This window comes from Protopterus annectens, chromosome 8.part0 (assembly GCF_019279795.1).
Source record: "Protopterus annectens isolate FY-2018-M chromosome 8.part0, PAN1.0, whole genome shotgun sequence".
Taxonomy (NCBI): Eukaryota; Metazoa; Chordata; order Ceratodontiformes; family Protopteridae; genus Protopterus; species Protopterus annectens.
The window spans coordinates 900,388,264-900,408,481 of record NC_056741.1 but is presented as its reverse complement, the minus strand read 5'-3'; the positions used below and the strand labels follow the sequence as shown (position 1 = coordinate 900,408,481).

General features: G+C 45.5%; 1 protein-coding gene across 1 annotated transcript in view; it reads right to left on the bottom strand.

The window, feature by feature from the left end:
• Window positions 1–20,218, bottom strand: part of KMT2B (lysine methyltransferase 2B) — a gene marked incomplete in the record, with an annotated part of 4,527,268 nt that overhangs the window by 3,565,415 nt on the left and 941,635 nt on the right.

Sequence of the window (20,218 nt, the reverse complement as noted above, 5' to 3'; positions counted from 1 at the left end):
AACTCAGACACTCTTCTTGCTGAAGTGATGGCTAGAAGTAAGGCTGCTCTCCAAGAGAGGAACTTTTACTCTGCTGTTGCAGCATGCTCAAAAGGGGAAGTGTGAGCTTCTCAAATACAAAGTTAAGGTCCCAGGCACGAGTGACAGCTCTCCTTGGGGATCTTAAATTATTAGCTCCTCTCAGGAGCTGTTTGATCAGAGAGTGGGAGAAGAGGGGTGGCTCAGTACTGAAATGAGCTGAGATGGCAGCGGCATGAATCTAAATTGATGAGGATAGGCCTTTGTGGATCAGCTGAGGTAAGGTGGGCATGGCTGTGTCCTTTCCTTAAGACTGGCTCCAAGAACAGTATCTTTTCCACTTTTCTGAACAGTATTTCCTAGTACTAGGCCTCCTGGCCTCAAGGATAACATCCGGCACCCGTTTGCTGAGGATTCCTGGTGATGTTGTCAGGGAATAAGCCAGGCTGCCAGGTTCAGGGTTTGCAGCTGAGGAAGCAAAATCTGTACCTCCTGCTGGGACAGCAGAGAGGGATCTGATGAAGATGCCAGGGTGGCACTGTTGACAGACTGCGTAGGAGTGGGTACCAGTGCTGGCATGGCCAGTCTGGAGCAATAAGGATTGTCCTTGGCCTGTCCTGTTTGATCTTGAGTAGTACTTTTGAAAGGAAGGACAGAGGGGGAAGACAGATCGAGAGGTTTCCCCATGTAAAGGATAGGGCATCCACTTTCCATGCTTGGCTGTGGGGATGCCTGGTGCAAAATTGCTCAGTTGATAATTTTTGGGGGAAGCAAAGAGGTCCACCTCTCGTGTCCCCAACCTGTGTATTAGAAGACTGAATGAGTTGGGTTCCAGTTTCCACTCATGTGGGTCCATTAGATTTCTGCTTAAGTCGTCTGCCAGTGAATTTTGTTTCCCTGTCTGGCAGCTTGCAGGATCATAGGTTCATACTAGGCTATCTGTCCTAGCGCATTTATAAGCCAACCAGAGTGTGTTTGGCTTTCGACACCCATTTTAAATTAATTTTGCTATGCCCTTTTTCGAGGTTAGTATACTGTGCATCTGTCTAACAGTGACACAGAGGTGATACCCGGGGTAAACCTATGATCTCCCATCCACTCATCAAGATTCCTCTTGAAGAGAGGAAATGAGGGACTCTGCCTAACCTGGACTGGAATTTTATTCCAGAGTGAAGGGAGCCTCTGGGTTATGAATCTGTCCCTCCAGCATGTCCTGTTTATTTCAGTGCTGTGGTTCAAGTCTCTCAAGCGCGTAGCTCGATGGGATTTGGAGTTTCTGAGGTGCAGCATGTCCATTAATTCCGGGTTGGACATGGCTTTATATGTCAGGCACAGATCGCCTCTGAGCAGGCGGTATGCCACTGAGTAGAGCTGGGGTTTCTTTAACCGGGCAGCATATGGCATCTGTTTGAGCCCTTTGATCCTCTTGGTGAGGTACTTTTGGGGTCTTTCCAGTTGCTGCAGGTGTCTGGTAAGGTACATCCCAAAAGGGGCATTGTACTCAATTATGGGCCTGATGAGGGATGAGTAAAGAGGCAAGATGACCTCCCCTGATCTAGATGCGAATTCCTTAATCATTAGGTGGGCTATATAAAATGTTTAACCACTTTGGCCACGTGGTTGTCAAAAGAGAGACTATCAACTTGGGTCCCCAGGTCCCTAATTACTTTTTCTGTAAAGGATTACCACCTATGTGGTAATTTGTGGGCACTTTGTTTTGGCCAAAGGGGATGACTATACATTTTTTTGGCATTTAGCTTGAGGCTATGGCTCTGGCACCAGTTGTCTGTTTCTATGAGGCCATTTTGGAGGATGCTTGTGTCGGCTGGAGAGTCGATTATGGCGCCCAGTTTGCAGTCATCTGCAAACTTGGTCAGCCACAGTCCTTTCGTGTTGGCCTGTACCTCCGAGAAATATATACCGAACAAGAGAGATCCCAGGACTGAGCCTTGTGGGAAGCCACTTGCAACTGGTTTGGAGTCTGACATGGCTCCAGCAATTCTAACCATGTGGGTTCTGTCCTTGAGCCAGTTTGCAACCCATCTAGTGACATAGGGGTTTATATTTAAGCTGGTGAGCTTATCTATAATATTACCACTGCGCAAAACTTGCCAGAATGGGGTATTGTATCGAAAGCTTTTGCGAGTTCCAGGTAGGCTGTGTGGACCACCTTCCCCTCGTCAATGGCCTTGGTGACTGTTTCAAAGAAATCGACCAGGTTTAAGAGGTGGGATCTGCCCTTAAAGCCGAACTGGGTAGGATCCAGTGTCTGTAGGTCCCCAAAATCATTATGAGGTCCATGATGATCCTTTCCATAGCTTTGCAGACCAAGCTAGTCAGGCTTATGGGGCGATAGTTTCCAGGATCCGTTGAGGCACCACCTTTATGGAGAGGGACCACTGTTGCTATACGCCACTCTTTGCGTACATATCCTGTAGTAAGGCTGAGATTGAACTGTAGTTTTATGTTTGGGTTTAGCTCTTCTTGGAGTTCATGTAGGACGCAGCCCGAGACACCGTCTGGTCCCATTGATGCTGTGTTTTTTGCTTTGGAGAGGGCGGCTCTTACCTGAGCATCTGAGATGTCAGGGGGGCAGCACTCTGCTGGGATACATATTTGCCCTTTTGGTGGGGAGGGGGGGGGGGTTTGCACTGAACCTGTCAGCTAGGATGTTGGCAATGTCTGTGGGTTTGGTATATTTTTTGTCATTTTGGACTAATTCAGAACATATCTGGGAATTCCCACCCAGGTTCCTAACACAACTAAAGAAAGCCTTGTGATTATCCTTAGTGTCATATGCAATTTTTCTCTCGAAGCTGGCCTTAGACGATTTTATGAGTGCCCGCAGTTTTTTTGCTAATACTGATCAGAGATGCCTTCCCTTTTTGGGATTTTGCTTCATCATGTAGTAGCTTCCTCCTTCTATTGTATAGTTTGTTTATGGCTGGGGTCCACCAGACAGGACGTCTGCCTTTGGAGGATTGGGTCTTGGTTTTATTTGGGATAGCATGATCCATGCATTCCTGAAGGTGTTCATAGAATGCGTTTATAAAGGATTCTGCAGTCTGGGCCGTATTTTCCACAGGCCCGGGGGCTTTGAAGGATTCCACCTCAGTTTTGAGGAGTGTGAAATTTGCTTTAGATAAGTTTTTCACTGTGGTTTTCTGGACAGGGGGGTGGGGTTGGGATGTGAATATCCAGTGAGATTAGTTTATGGTCTGATCTTAACAGTGAGAGATACACTTCTGGTCTGGAGCATAGAGTCCCCATGTTGGTGATGATCAGGTCCAGTATGTTTTCCCCTCTTGTGGGAGTGGTAACAATTTGTTCCATAGCATTTGAGTTTATAAATTCTAGGAACCTTTGGGCTAGGGTGTTTGAGCTTAATGCTCCCAGTCTATGTTTGGGTAGTTGAAGTCGCCCAACATAATGGTGTTTGGAGAGACCTTCATATTTTCCAGTGTTCTCAGGAAGGTCGAGTGGGGTTCCTGGTTTGGGAGGGTGGTCTGTAGCAGGTTATAAACGGGAAGGCAGTTTTACTCACTGTTAGTTGCACATGGATAGTCTCTGATGCTTCGTGCTGTGCCACCAACCTGGAGGTGTGGGCATCTTTGACGAATATTGATACTCCCCCTCCTTTTGTAGTTCGGTCCAAGTTTTGGGTCCGAAAAGCATGGTATGAGGAATAATCTGGTAGTGCTGGGGTGCTCTCGGGAGCCATGAACCAGGTTTCTGTTACTGCACAGATATCGATGTTCTCCATGCTAAGGAGAGTTTTGAGTGCTGGCATCTTGAGGTTTAGATTTCTGGCGTTGAGTAGCATTACTCTTACTTTCTTATCCCTTGTGATACCTATGGAGGTGGGTTTGTCTTTTGAGCCTTGCCTAAAAAAGGCACTATGGGGGGTAGCAAAAGCCTTTGCCAATATCCGCAAGCCCAGGGGTGACAGGTGCAAGCCATCCCTAGCGAAGCATCGTGGCTTGTCGAGCATGTCATCCCAGGCTGACAGGCATTGGATCCCCTTTGAATGACACCAATACTTAAGCCAATTGTTGAAATTGATCATCTTGTCTTCATATTGTTGCATCATTCTTGGTGAGAGTAAGATACTACTCAAGGTCAGGGTCATACCGGCCTGGGCTACATGCTCAAAGAGCTCCTTTATGTCTCTTTTCATGTAGTCCAGGGAGGTATGTCTCAGGTCATTCACACCAGCATGGACAATGACTGAGTCATATTTGTACTTGCCTTGGAGTGACCTGAGTGCTTGTGTTATGTGGCGGATCCTAGCGCCCGACAGGCAGCTCACCATGACCTTCTCCTTGTTCAGCCTGGTGAGCAGGACGTCAGTGTGCCTGATGATAGAGTCACCTATTACAAGTGTATCAGGTGTGTTGTTTAGCCTTAAGGGCTGTGACTGTTCGGCACACTGGCGTTGTGAGCTATGTGTTGCACGTGTTTTGTTTTGGGGTAGCGGTTACTTGGATGTCTGCTTTGGAGGGCTCTGCTGCTTAGGCAGATTTTTATTTAGAGCCTCAGAGTATGTTTGTGTGTGTTTATGTGTTTGGTTTGCTGTCGTGGTAGTCCATGTGAGACTGGAATTGTAGTGAGTGTGGTTTCCTTCTCCTCCTGACTGGTTACGCCAGTACTGAGTTGAGAGAGCTTATCCTCCAGTCTGGCTATATGGTTGCATCTCGCACATGTGTTGGAATTTGTTGGGAGGAGGAGAGGGTTGTCTGTGTACATGAGGCAGTTGTAACATTGCCTCAAGATTCCCAGATTCACCAGCTGGACCCGAGAGGAGATTGACAACTGACCTTTGGACATGCTAGAATAGTACTGGGAATTATTTTATTATTGAAAAAAAGGGCCAATGGGGAACAAGGTACTCAAGCGGAGTTTGTGAGAGTGTAGTGCTTTTAATTTTTTAGTGCTGACTTAGTGAGCAAGTACCATGTAACTTAAATGCAATGTGCTACAGGTAACTTAAATGCAAACACAACCAACAGTAACTTTCTTTCAAGTGAAACAAGGAAATAAGTACAGTAAGCAATGCAGATATCACTAGGGACCACAGAAGTGCTGAAAAGCCTCGTTTTAGGTGGAATTAGCGTTTCAGGGAAATAACAAGCAAACAAACAAGCATACAAACAAAGCTAGATTCAGCAGGCCTGGATCTAGTCTATGCTAAAGCAAACAAGGTGTACCAATTTCAGTAAGAAACAGTTCAAATATGCAGGCACTATAAGCCTTTAACCAGAAATTCCCAGCTCAGAAGGGCAGAGTCCAGCCTCTCTTCTAACCAGAGTACAGACCACGAACCTTCTTAATCTAAAATAACTGGCCTGAAGCCCAAGTGCTTAAACCAGAACTAATACACTTTTAGAATAACAGACACTGAGCCCTCAATCAGCAGTTCCCAACTTAGAAGGATGTAAGCTACCTGTCCTGCCACCACAGTGCAGGCCACAAACCTTCCTAATGCAAAACAACTGGTCTGATGCCCACGTGCTTAATCCAAAAGACTTAGAATGATAGCTACACTTTAATAAAGTTACTACCAAGCAGTAATAAATACAATTGAATACTTTAAAGAATGCCTGGATTAGTGCTCAAGTTATACAAAAGTACAGTTTTGTACCTACCATAAATGTAGATGTCCGATAGGTATGCATCTGCAGTCCTCACATATGGGTTGCCCTGCCTCAGGCAGCCCTTCGGTCGGCCGGATTCCAAAGTCTGGGTCCGGCGTCGGCTGATGTCACCCTTTCCCCGACGTCAGAGCGCCTGGGTTATAAAAGCGTCAGCCGACGCCATCTTCCTCAGTTTTTCTTGCCCCAGATGCCATGTGCCCTCTCAGAAAGGCTAAATTAGGAGAAATGCAAAAAATTCCAAACATGCACAGTAATACAAAACAAATACACCATAATATATAACCCCAGCTAGCTATAAGAGGGATAAGTACCCAAGAAATACCAGAGGGGAAGGAGGGAGGGAAACCTGACTGCAGATGCATAACTATCGGACATCTACATTTATGGTAGGTACAAAACTGTACTATGTCCTTCAAGGATGCATCTGCAGTCCTCACATATGGGTAGAATACCATAGCCAATCTGGGGATGGTAGGATCTATGTAAAGGATGGTGTAGCTAAAAGGCCCTGCAGGACTGCCGTAGCAAAGCCTGCTTTGGATCTGGAATATAAAGGTAAATTGTAATGCTTGGAAAATGTATGCACGGAGCTCCATGTAGCAGCTTCCAAAATGTCCTTGGTAGCTACCCCTCTTAAAAAGGCTGTGGAGGTGGCTGTGGCTCTGGTGGAATGAGGTCTAATGTTAGCTGGCACAGTTTTGCCATGAAAGGAGCAACAAAAACGAATGTAATTTCCTATCCATTTTGAAATTGTCTGTTTGGAAATTGCTTTTCCTTGTGCACCAGCAGCATATGCTACAAACAGCTGGTCAGTTTTTCTGTAAATCTTAGTTCTGTCCAAGTAGTAGCGCAACTGTCTGTGAATGTCCAGGGTATGCAGAAGTTTTTCCCCTTTGTTTTGTGGATTTGGAAAGAAGGAAGGCATGTGAATAGCTTGGTTCAATGAGACCCTGGATACCACCTTTGGAATAAATGAAGGATTGGTTCTCAATGAGACTCTGTCCTGATGAAAAATAAGAAATGGTTGTACTGCCATGAGGGCCTGTAACTCAGATACTCTTCTTGCTGAGGTTATGGCCAGAAGGAAGGCAGTCTTCCAAGACAAGAACTGTAGTTCTGAAGATGCTGCTGGTTCAAAGGGAGGCAGTGTTAGTTTCTCCAACACGAAGTTAAGGTCCCATGTAGGCACTGGTGGCTTCCTTGGAGAATTGATGTTTTTAATTCCTCTTAGAAACTGTCTTAGGAGAGGAAGAGAGAAGACAGGTGGATCGGTGTATTCTGCTGAAATGGCTGATGCATGAATTTTAATGGAAGAGTAAGACAGGCCATTGTGGAGCATTTCTGCCAAGTATTTCAGGGTATGTGCCATGTTCACCACTGTCGCATCCATGCCCTTTGTGGTGCTCCAAGTGCGAAATCTTTTCCATTTTGCTGAGTAAGCCTTTCTTGTGGAAGGCCGGCGAGCTTCCATGATGATGTCCTTCACTCTCTTGGATAGCTTATCCTGGGGAAGGAGTCAAGGTATTCTCCAGGCTGTTAGTTGCAAAGTTTTCAGGCTGGAATGCAGAGTTTTGTAATTGTGTTGTGTCAGGAGAAGTGGCCATTGAGGAAGAGGCCACGGTTTCGTTTGTGACCTGCTCTTTAACAGGGGGTACCAGTGCTGTCCTGGCCAGTCCGGAGCTATTAGAATCACTTTTGGCTGCTCTGTCCTGATCTTCAGTAAGACCTTGGTCATTAATGGAAGAGGTGGAAATGCATACACTGTTAGAGTTGTCCAGCTGAAAGAGAGGGCGTCCACTTTCCATGCTTGTGGGTGGTATGTCCTTGAGCAGAATTTCTTCAGCTGATGATTGTGGTGGGAGGCAAAAAGATCTATGTATGGCCTCCCCCATGATTGTGTTATCTGTAAGAAGATGCCTGGGTGCAGCATCCATTCGTGTGCATCTATGATATTTCTGCTTAGGCTGTCTGCCAGTATATTGTCTTTTCCTGGCACAAACTGTGATTGCAGCTCTATATTGAGTTTCAGGGAAAGCTCCCATAGATTCATTGCCAGTCTGCAAAGAGGGTAGGAATGGGTACCTCCTTGCTTGTTTATGTACCACATAACTGTGGTGTTGTCTGTCCTTATTAGCAGGTGGCCTTGATGCAGAAAGAGTTTGAAGGCCTCGACTGCATGAATCACTGCCAGCATTTCCTTTTGGTTTATGTGCATGCATAGCTCCTTTTGTGACCATAGTCCTTGAATACATCTGCCCTCCATGTGTGCTCCCCAACCGTGGTCTGAAGCGTCCGTTGCAATGGTTTGGCTGGCTTTTGGGTTGCTGAAGGGCAGACCCCTGTTCGACTGGCTTGCTTGAGCCCACCACAGAAATTCCTTTTGGAGACATGGAATGAGTGGGATCAAAGTTTCTAAGCTGTGACTGTGCCGAGTCCATAAACTCCTTAGGTACCATTGTAGTTTCCTCATATGCAGCCTTGCTTGTGGAATCAGAAGAATGCAAGATGCCATGTAACCCAGGGCCTGCAGGATTTTCCTTGCAGTCAGCTGAGTTTGTCTTGTCAGATTCTTGAAGTAATCCAGTAGTTGTCTGTTTTTCTTCTGTGAGAAAAGCCATTTGGGTGGTTGTGTCTAGATCCGCACCCAGAAAAGTTATTCTTTGGGATGGAACAAGTCTTGATTTGCGAATGCTGACTGTATATCCCAAGGCCTGAAGTAGGTGGATGGCATAATTCAAGTGCTTTACCAAAGTTTGTTGGCTGTCCGCTTGTATAAGGCAGTTGTCCAGATATGGGTAAATTTGAATCCCCTGGAGTCTGCAGTGTGCAATTACTGATGCCAGGCATTTCGTGAATACTCTGGGTGCAGTAGATAAGCCAAAGGGCAATGCTGAGAATTGATAATGCTCTGAACCTGCAAGAAATCTGAGGTGTCTTCTGCAACTTTGTCTGATAGGGACATGCAGGTATGCCTCCTTGAGGTCTAGAGTCACCAGCCAAGACCCCTTGCCCAGCATGGGAAGGAGTTGCTGTAGAGTCAGCATTTTGAATTTTGGCACAATGAGATAAGTATTTAGTGCGGACAAGTCGAGAATAGGCCTCCATTGTTTTTCTTTTCTTGGAACAAGGAATAGTCTGGAATAAAATCCTTGGCCTTGTTCTGAGAGGAACCTTTTCTATACCTTTCATTTGCATTAAGTTGGAGATTTGTTTCAAAGCCTCTGCCCTTTGATTTGATGGCAGGTCTGGCATGCCTTTTCTTTTTGGCAATGTGTGAAAATGGAACCTGTATCCTTTGTCTATTATTTGCAGTGTCCATTTGTCCCTTGTAATACTGTGCCAATTTTCTGAGAATAAAGAAAGCTTTCCGCCCAAAGGAGCTTCTAATTGAGCCCTGGTTGGCGGAGTTAACGTAAAGTCATTGAGTCTGTCCTTGTGCAGCAGTTGTAGGTCCGGCACCACCTCTCTGGTTGGGAGGCTGCCATTGACGTCCTCTGTAGGAGCCTCTAGCTTGCCCTCTACCTCTGGTACGCCTGTTCTTGCTTCTCTGAAATCTTTCTGTGTCCGGAAAGGACCAATTCTTGGTAGGCAAATTTCTGCTGTATCTTGGTGGTTGGACTTGTAGAAAATTTTTGACTGTTTGTACAGATTTTGCCTTTTCCTCAAATTTCTTTAAGACCTCCTGAGCAGTGGAGCCAAATAACTTTTGCTTTTCCAGTGAAGCATCCAGAAGCTTAGCTTTAACATGGTCTGGTAGGGATTGTTCCTTCAGCCAAGCATGCCTACATATGACTGCACCTGTCATAGCTGACCTACATGAAGCTTCCAATGCATCATAACCACACTGCAAGAAAAGGTTGCTAACCTGCTGGGAGTTATGTACCAGATCCTGAAGTGATTTGCGATCTAGGGGTTCAGGTGAAGACAGTTTCTTATGCAATTCATCTAACAAATACTCTTGGTACTGTATCATATGAAATTAACAATTTAATGCCCTCATAGAAAGAGTAGCAGAAGTATACACTTTTTTACCCCATCTCTCTAAAGCCCTGGACTCCCTTTCAGAGGGTAGTGGATTTTTAAAAGTGGCAGCTGCAACCCCTTTAGGGCCCTGGGAAATAGTTTCTAGATCAGCAGAGTGGGCCTTGTAAAGAAAAAGATGAGAGTCCGGGACCCTGTAGTACCTATCGGGCTTGACAGGGGCCGGAGGAAGAGTGTCAGGGGTTATGCTAGACTCAGAGTACACATCAATGACATTCAAAACAGGAGGACTAGCCAAAAGTCTATGCTGAGGTAAATGCAGAAAAGTCCTCAATCTCTTCCTGGAATCAGAGAATTCCTGGCCCTGCCATTTGAAATGCTCTCTCATAGTGTGAAGGGTCTCCCCAAAGGATAGTTCTTCAGGAGGGGAGGCCGTGGGGATAGATTCCTCTGCATCAGAATCCTCGTAGGCCGAAAAAGCCTCTTCCTGGTAGTCCGAGAGAGCAGAGCCATCAGAGGCCTCCTGAGGATTGGGGATCAGAGGGCTCAACCATGGGCCTTTTATCTAGAGGAGGTTGAGAGGCCCTGTCCGGATGGGGCCGAGAGCCCCTAATTAAAGAAATAAGGTCCTCTGCTAAACTTAGAATCTGTGAACCTGTAGTGGGTCCCTGAGGATAACCCTGGGAGGCATAGCTTTAGAATGTTTAGCAGCTTTAGCCCTGGTGAATGCCTTTATGGACATGGATGCAGGAGGCCTGGCTGCACCACGTGCTGGTGTAGTTTTGTCTAGAGGAATGGTGTCGGTAGTTTCCAAGACACCAGGTTCTGAAGGAAATTCAATAACAGACTCAGCAGGGGCCTCCGGGGCCGAGGTTGCCGGAAGTACCAAGGACTCTGTTTCAGCCGAGACAGAGACACTCGCGGTAGGCCTAGCTGTGGTTTCAGCCGAAACCGCGGTCCGCATGTGTCGGCCCTTGTCCTTCCGTTTCTTGGCTAAATGAGGAGTTGGAGTCTCCGACGGCATGTTGTAGGAGAAACTAGCCCCAAAAAATTCCTCTGCAAACTCCGCCTGACGCCTAAGAGTGCGTCGATTGAAGGAAGCACAGGCTGAACAGGCCGAGACGTCGTGGTCTGGGCCTAGGCAGGGGAGGCAGTAAGAGTGGAAATCCTTATGAGGTATTTGTTTCCCACAAGTTAAGCAATTAACAACTTTATCTGACATCGGCTGAGGCAAGAAAGATTCCCCAACGGGGTACTTAGCTTTTGAAGTCTTCGGTAGCTGAATTACAGGAGCTGGCCGACCGACACTTGCGAACTGCTTCTGCTTCGGGCACCACGCGGCAAGAAAGACAGAGGAAGATGGCGTCGGCTGACGCTTTTATACCCCAGGTGCTCTGACGTCGGGGAAAGGGCGACATCAGCCGACGCCGGACCCAGACTTTGGAATCCGGCCGACCGAAGGGCTGCCTGAGGCAGGGCAACCCATATGCGAGGACTGCAGATGCATCCTTGAAGGACATCAAAGCTAGATTCAGCAGGCCTGGATCTAGCCTATGCTACAGCAAACAAGGTGAACTTAATTTCTCAAGGCTGTGTTCCACAGAGCCATGGCTAACCAGCAGAGTGGGTAGGAATGAGTTCCCCCCTACTTGTTTATGTACCACATAAAGTACAGTTGTGTATACTTACCATAAATGTAGATGTTAGAGCGTATTCACTGTCGCAGTCATTACATTTGGGTTATCTGCTTGCAGGTAGCCCTCAGTCGGCCTGATTAACAAAGTCTTGGGTCCTGTGTCGGTTGCTGTCCCTTCTTCCATGACATCAGGGGTATAAAACATGCAGCAGGCACCATTACATCAGTTTTCTTGCCCCAGATGTAAGGTGCCCCCTAATGGGAAGCAATTAAATATAAAAGTACAATGATATACCTCCAACAATAAAGCAAATACGAATGAGATAAATTGGAGTCCGACCACCATAATAAAGCAAATACACCAAAAAGCTTTTAAGCAAAGTAAAGGATAGTAGAGGTATACCCAAAATAAGTTAGGGGGCTGGAGGGAGGGTAACCAGGACTGCAACAGTGAATACACTTGTACATCAACATTTATGTTAAGTGTACACAACTGTACATAGGTTCTTCGTGTTTCAGTTGCAGGCACAGACTGATAGGTTTTTCCTGCTGAAGGACAGAGCATTCACTTTCCAGGTTTGTTTGTGGGGAGTCCTTGTGCAAAATTTGTCCAATTGGTAGTTCTGGGGAGAGGTAAATAGGTCTATATCTGGGCTCCCCCACTTGCTTGTCAACATGTTGAAAATCCTTGGCTCCAGTTTCCACTCATGTGGGTACATGAGGTTTCTGCTTAGTCAGTCTGCCAGTGGATTTAATTTTCCTAGCAGGAATTGAGCTTGTAGGTGCACTTGGTAGGTCAAGGCTGTGTTCTACAATGCCATGGCTAGTCTGCAGAGGGGGGTAAGAATGTGTACCCCGCTGCTTGTTTATGTACCACATAACAGTGGTGTTGTCCGTCTTTACCATTAGTTGTCCTGGAAGAATATGGTCCTTGAAGGCTGTGAGCATTCTGTACAGCTAACATTTTTTGATTGATATGCAGGTGCATTTGACTTGGGTTCCATTTGCCCTGAATGCACTTCCCTGCCAGGTGAGCACCCCATGCATAGTCTGATGAGTCTGTTATGCTTTGGGCAGCAAGGGGTGATGTGAAAGGTAGTGACTTGTTTTGGTGGCAAGCCTCTGCCCACCAAAGGAACTCTAGGCATAGGCAAGGTATGACCGGAATCATTCCTTCTAGATCCTGGGAATGTTGACACCATAGGCTTTTTAGATACCACTGTAGTTTCCTCATATGCAGTCTTGCATATGGAATTAGAAGAATGCAGGAAGCCATGAACCCCAAGGCTTGCAGTATTTGTCTTGCAGATAGCAGGGTTTTTGTGGCCACTTGTTTGAAGTAGGTTGTCCAATGAATTTGTTTCCCTGGCGTGAGGTAAGCCATCTGGGAAGTTGTATTCACGCTTGCTCCCAGGAATATAATTTGCTGACAGGATACCAAGTGAGATTTCTTTTCGTTTATGGTGTACCCCTGACAGGTTAGAATTCTTCGCACAAAAGCCAGATGATTCAAAAGTATGTCCTGGCTTTCTGCCTGAATTAGACAATCGTCCAGGCATGGGTATATTTGAATATTTCTTTGCCTGCAAAACGCAATAACTGGAGCTAGGCACTTTGTGAATACCTTTGGTGCAGCAGATAAACCAAAGGGCAGTGCAGAGAACTGATTGTGTGTGTAGCCTGCTTTGAAGCAAAGGTATCTTCTGCAAGATTCCCCGATTGGGATGTGCAGGTATGCTTCTTTTAAATCTAGTGTTGCCAACCAGGCGTCTTTGCCTAGCATAGGATATAACTGGTGAAGAGTCAGCATCTTGAATTTTGGAATCTCCAAAAAGGTGTTTAGAGTAGACAGGTCCAGGACAGCATGCCATGAATAGTCTTTTCTGGGTACCAGGAAAGGTCTCGAGTAGAAACCTTGTCCCTTTTCCTCTTCTGGTACCAACTGAATAGCCCCCATGCTTAACAGAGAAAGTACTTGTTTTTCGGCCTCTGCCCACTGGTTTGGGGGTAGGTCCGGCCACCAGTTTGGTGTTGGCAAAGTGTGGAAGTAAAATCTGTATCCCTGGGACACTGTATTTAAAACCTATTTGTCCTGGGTAATGAGCTCCCAGTTCTTCGCATGAAGAGCAATCTTTCCCCCCAAAGGGGGGGGGGACAGTTGATAAGTACTTGGAAATTTTAAAAGAAGTCACTGAAACAGTTTACCATTGGGAGAGTCTTATTACTCCCAGATTTGGAAGTGGAGGCCCCCCCACTGCTTAATCCGTGTCTCCCCTGGGACTAAAACTTTTTAGAGGGCCAGTGCCTACTAAATCTAGGAGGCTGAGCTTGCAAGAAATCTTAAAAACAGTTTGCATAGATTTAGCTGTACCTTCCAATGTTTTAAGAACTTCCTCAGCCTTGTTGCCAAAAGGGCGGTCCTGATTTAAGGGAGCATCCAACAATTTAGTTTTAACGTGATCAGGTAAAGATTGCTCCTTAAGCCAAGCATGCCTTCTGAGCACAGACCCAGTAACAGCAGCCCTGCAAGAGGCCTCTAATGAATCAAAACCACATTGCAAAGTACGTTTTCCAACCTGTTCAGAAGAATGCATTAAATCCTGTCATTCTTTATTTTCCACACAATCAGGAATCAACATAATTTTCTGTTTAAGCAATCCAACAACATGTTGCTGACACTAACATATGAAACTGGCAGTTTAAAGCCCTAATAGCCAAGGTCGCAGAAGTGTAAACCTTTTTACCCAGTATATCCAGCGCCCTGGAGTCTCTATCAGAAGGAGTAGGATTTTTAGCAGTAGAAGCCTTAATGCCCTTGGGCCTCTGAGAAATAGTCTCTGGATCTGCAACAGGATTTTTAAAAAGGAACTTGTGTGACTCAGGGACCATGTAATATCTTGTCAAGTCTTCTGGGAGCAGGAGGCAAGGAATCAGGGGGTCAAACTAGATTCCGAAAAAGCATCATCAACAATGTCTAGTACAGGAGGGATAGCTAAAGGCCTATGCTGAGGCAGGAGTAAGAAATCCCTGAGCCTCTTTTTTGAATCAGAAAAATCCTGGCTTTCCCAGTGAAAATGTTCCCTTAGAGTACTATAAGGTTTCACCAAAAGAGAAATCCTCAGGAGAAGCAGAGGGAAGAGAGACCTCTGCATCAGAACCCTCATAAGTAGATGAGGGCAAATCCAGATCATCAGAAGAATCAGAGAAAACACAATGCTGGCCAGAAGATTCATAAGCAACTTCAGTCCTAGGCCTCTTAGAAAGGGGGGGGGGGGTTGGCTACCCCTGATTAGAGTTATTAGATTTTCAGCCATTCTTATTTGTTTTTTAGGCATAGAGTCCTGAGCATGTGGCCTTGGCATTGTTTTTTTAGGCATGGTTCGAGATTTAGGCCTAAGTGAAGAAGCCATCGGTTTAATATGCAAGTCCGTAGGCCTGAATACACCCTCAGAAGCCAGTGCCTGCACAGCGGCTCCGGACCCATCCAAGGTAGAGACATCCGCGGGTTCCATAGTTGAAGCATCACGTGGCATATCGGACTCCGAATGGGTCTCAGTAGAGGCCTGTGAATCAGAAGTAGTGGGTATCAGGGGCTGCTAAAGTGCCTCACTGAGTACCGGCGAACTGGCGACTGGCTTAGGAGAAGCGTCGTCGGCAATTATGGACCTCAACGACTTGTCGCTGTCTTTTCTTTGTGTTTTTTCGGTATTCCAGTAGTCGGATGGCTAACAGATGACATTTCTGGATAATTAAACCGAGAACCAAAATATTTAGAGGCGAAAATATACAGACGACAGATAGTGCGCTGATAAAATAAAGCACAAAACTGACAGCAAGGTACATCATGGTCAGGGCCTAGGCAAGGAATACAGTATGAATGAAAATCTTTATGAAGTATTTAATTTCCACAAGTAATGCAATTATTAACTTTTACTGACATCGGTAAGGAGCAAGAAAAAAGTTTCCCCAATGGGGTACTTGGCTTTTAGTTGAAGGCTTCGATTCTGAAACTCAAACGAAAATTTCAGAAGTTGGTCTATCGGCACTTGCGAACTGCTTCTACTTCGGGCACCGCATGGCAAGAAAGACTGATGTAATGGCGTCAGCTGCATGTTTTATACCACTGACGACCTGACATCATGGAAGGGACAGCAACCGACACAGGACCCAAGGCTTTGTTAATCAGATCGACTGAGGGATAACTGCAAGCAGATAACCCAAATGTAATGACTGCAACAATGAAACATGAACATCTGTGGTGTCTATTAAGAGTTGTTGTGGCAGGATAAGGTATTTGAAGGCTGTCAGTGCTTTCTGTACAGCTAACATTTCTTTTTGATTGATATGCAGGTGAATTTGTCCTGGGCTCCATCTGCCTTGAACGCATTTGCCAGCCATGTGAGCCCCCCCCCCCCCCCCCATGCATAGTCTGATGCATCTGTCGTCAGGGTTTGGGCGCGTGGGGGGGGGGGGGGTTGGGTGAAAGGGAGTCCCTTGTTATGGTTGCAAGCCTCTGCCCACCAAAGGAACTCTGTCCTTAGGCAAAGAATGACAAGGAATCACCGTTTCCAGGTCCTGCGAATGTTGACAGACTTTTAAAGTACCACTGAAGTTTCCTCATATGCAGTCTTGCATATGGAATTAGTAGAATGCATGAGGCCAGGAACCCTAGGGCTTGTAGTATTTTTCTTGCAGATAGCTGGGTTTGGGTGGCAAGTACTTTGACGTAATGTCAAATAATCCTGCTTTTCTAGAGTGAGGAATGCCATCTGGGAAGTAGTGCTCAAGCTTGCTCCCAGGAATACAATCTTTTGCCTGGGTACCAGATGTGATTTCTTTTCGTTGATGGTATACCCCAGAGAAGTTAGGAGTCTCTTTACAAATGTCAGGTGCTGAAGTAGCAATTCCCGACTGTCTGCTTGAATCAGGCAATCGTCCAAGTATGGATAAATATGAATATTTCTCTTCCTGCAGTATGCAATGGCTGGAGCCAGGCACTTTGTGAATACCTTGGGCGCAGTAGATATGCCAAAGGGAAGTGCACAGAGCCTGCCCTGTAACGTAGATATTTCCTGCAAGATTCCCTTATGGCGATGTGCAGATAAGCTTCTTTAAGTCTAGGGTGACTAGCCAGGAGTCCTTGGCTAGCATAGGAAGCAGCTGTGGAGTGTAAGCATTTTGTATTTTGGTACCACCAGGAAGGTGTTGAGAGTTGACAGATCCAGAATAGGGCGCCAAGAGTTTTTTTTGAGCACCACGAACAGTCTGGAGTAGAAACACTGTCCACTCTGCTCTGTTGGAACAGGTTGAATAGTCCTGATACTGAGAAGAGAAAGTACCTGCTTTTAGGCCTCTGCTCATTGCTTTGGAGGAAAGTCTGGCAATTCGCTTGGGGTTGGCAATGAGTGGAAGTAGAATCTGTAATCCCTGGGATACAATGTTTAAGACTCATCGATCCTGGGTAATACACACAGTTTTTTTGCATGCAGGGTGAGTTTTCCTCCTAGGGGTTCAAGTACTTGGGCATAGCTGGGAAGGATGACTGACAAGCCATTGTGAACTTTTTCCGTAAGAGGGTGGCTTACCACTCCATGTTTCTGAGGAGGGAGCACTCCACTGTTTACATCTGTGCATACCCAGAAACTGTAGTCTTTGTGGTCTCTGTTGCCTCTGGGTTTGGGCTGAAAAGGTCTGAGACGGACTGGAAAGGACCAGTTTTTTGAAGGCCAATGCCTACCGAATCTAGGAGACTGTACCTGTAGGAAATCTTTAGCAGTTTTCATAGATTTAGCTTTTTCCTTCATCTTTTTAACAACAACTTCTGCTTTTGAGCCAAACATTCTTGGTTTAATGGAGCATCTAGTAATTTTGCCTTGACATGGTCTGGCAAGATTTGTTCCTTTAGCCAAGCATGCCTTCTCAGAACAGACCCAGTGATAGCAGCCCTGCAAGATGCTTCTAAGGCATCAAAACCACACTGCAAAGTATGTTTACTAACTTGGTTTGCAGAACGCATTAACTCTTCTAAGTCTATTTTCTGCACAATCAGGAATTAACAATAGTTTTTGCTTAATTAGTTCCATAATATGCTGCTGGTACTTCAACATGTGAACCTGGCAATTTAAAGCCCTGACAGCAAGAGTTGCAGAGGTATATAGCTTCTTACCCCAATCTGTCTAGAGCCCTAAAATCCCTCTCCGAAGGGGTAGGATTTTTGGCTGTAGCAGCCTTAATACCTTTACATCCCTGTGAAATGGTCTCTGGATCCGCAGTGGGATGTTTTATAGAGAAATTTGTGGGAGTCAGGTACTCTGTAGTACCTGTTAGGCTTTCTAGGAGCTGATGGTAAAGTATCAGGGGTAAGACTGGATTCCATGAAGACATGATCTACAATATCCAGGACAGGGGGTATAGCTAGAGGCCTATGCTGAGGCAAGTCTAAAAATTCCCTGAATCTCTTTTTGGACTGCGGGTAGTCCTGGCATTCCAGGCGGAAATGCTCTAAGAGGGTATGCAAGGTTTCACTGAAAGAAAAAAGTCCTCTGGGGGCGAGGGAGAGGGAATGGAATCCTCTGCATCGGAATCCTCATAGGTAGATAAGGGTATGTCCTGATAATCACAAGGGTCAGAGTCATCGGACTCATGGTCTGTAGAATCAGAAGGAAAATCAATTATTTTTCTTTTAGAGGGTGAAGGCTGGCTTCCCCTAATTAAAGTAATAAGGTCTTCAGCCATTCTAAGCATTTGCTCCTGTAGCATGGGAGCTTTGAGAATGCGCTTTGGTCGTCAGTTTCCTAGGTGTAATGCGAACTCTGGGCCCGAGAAATTCGGTAGTTTTAGCCATTAATGAAGTAGTCTGTTTAATACAAAAATTGGAAGGTCTGAATACACCCTCAGAAGCCGGTGCCTGCACAGCGGCTCCGGACCCATCCAAGGTAGAGACTTCTGCAGGTTCCATAGTCTAAGAAGCATCTTGCAACATATCGGACTCCGAATGGGTCTCAGTAGAGGCCTGCGAATCTGAAGCGGGTAAAAGGGGCTGCAAAAGCGCCTCACTGAGTACCAGCAGACTGCCGACTAGCTTAACGGAAGCGTAGTCGGCAGTTTTGGACCTATACAGTCCATCGCTATCTTTATCCTTGCGTTTTTTCAGAAGATCGGTAGTCTGAAGGCTTATCGAAGCCATTTTGGAATACGAAGAATGACAGCTGAAGAATTTAGACACAATAATAGCCCAACGATTAATAGTCTGGGCGTTGAACAAGGCAGAAAACCGACAGGGAGGGACATTGTGTTCTGGACCTAAACAGGTGACGCAGTAAAAATGCTAATCTCTGTGTGGTATTTGTTTTGCACAGGCAAGACAATTGTTAACTTTTTCTGAAATCGGTTAGAGCAAGAAAAAAGGATCTCCAATGGGGTACTTGGCTTTTGAAGACTTCAGGTTTGAAACTTGAAAAACTAAAATTTCAGGTAGCGGCTGACTGGCACTTGCGAACTGCTTCTGCTTCGGTCTCCCGCACAGGAAGAAAAGCTGATGTAATGGCGCCGGCTCCATGTTTTATACAAACAGAAAAGCCAGCACACAGAGTGCTGGCTTTTCTGTTGTTGTTTGGTTCATGTGGTATAGCCGTGCACTTGCCATTCGTGCAGGTATCAGTGTTCTGTTGCATGTTTTTTACCCCTGACGTCATGGGAGAGGTGACAGCATCTGACACAGAAATCCCAAGACTCTGGTATTCGGGCCAACTAAGGGCTACCTGCAGGCAGATAACACAAGTGTGATGACTGCAACAGTGAAACACAAGCTCAAGGAATACCAACCAATCACTTGCAGATTAGTGCATTAAAAAAAAAAAAAAAAAAAGGCCTGCATTTTACAAGGCTCGTATGATATGATGGATTAGGCCTAGTTTAAAGATTATAGCGCTGAGCTCTTCCTTATGTACGACTACCAGTGCCCACTTTTATGGGGCTCATGTGCATCACCCATGGTCAATGCAGAATATAATTCCCCTTTTTAATAATAAATTCTAAGCCAATATAATTTAAAACACTTGTCTTTTATGGTACAGAGCCAGCATGCAGCTGTCCAGTTTAGAACAGTTCAAAGTTGAAAAAAATTTCAAACACCAATCCTACTACATAACAGAATCCATGCTGTCTACTCAGAGTTCAACATTGCAATTTTGATGTCTGTGTTACATTTAAGCTTTTGTTAGACGGAATGTTTAACTACTGTATTAAGACTCAGCCCTCATCCTGGTGTTTGCTGATCCTTAGGTTCCCATGCAAATTAGGAATAAGCCCTCCTTATAATTATTGAAACTCAAGGTTCCCATACAAATCAGCAACAATTATAACCCACACTGACTTGCCAATGGAGACAGGAAAAAAAATAACACTGTTGCTCAGTCACGGGTAAGGACATTATACCACCCCCCCCCCCCCCAAGAACTATGGTATACAAGTTAACATAACGGTTATGCTCCTCACAACACAACATCGCTTGTCCATTCACTTCAATCAAGTTTTCTTGGATTCTCTACTGCTGGCGACATCCTTCATCTGCAAGAGAGGGCACTAACTTATTTTAAAGCTCATATTTAGCAAAAATTAATCTGTTTGGCTTAACTATTTGACTCTCTGGTTGTTTTCATGATTCCTACAGTACCTTCAGGACTGTACATAGGGTTCACTGGATATGCGTTTTCCTGACAAATGGAGTTTTGACTTTTTGTTTTCAATTTTACACAGCACTGCTAGGATCACAATCAAAACTGCATAATCAGTAAAGACAGAACAGACTGTCACCGGGGTAATGGTTAGCAGGGATTATTCAACTAGCATGCCTCATTATGGTATGTGCTGGTATCACTGATGTACAGCCCTCCCACACACAAACACACAAAAGGGGCAAAAAAAAAGG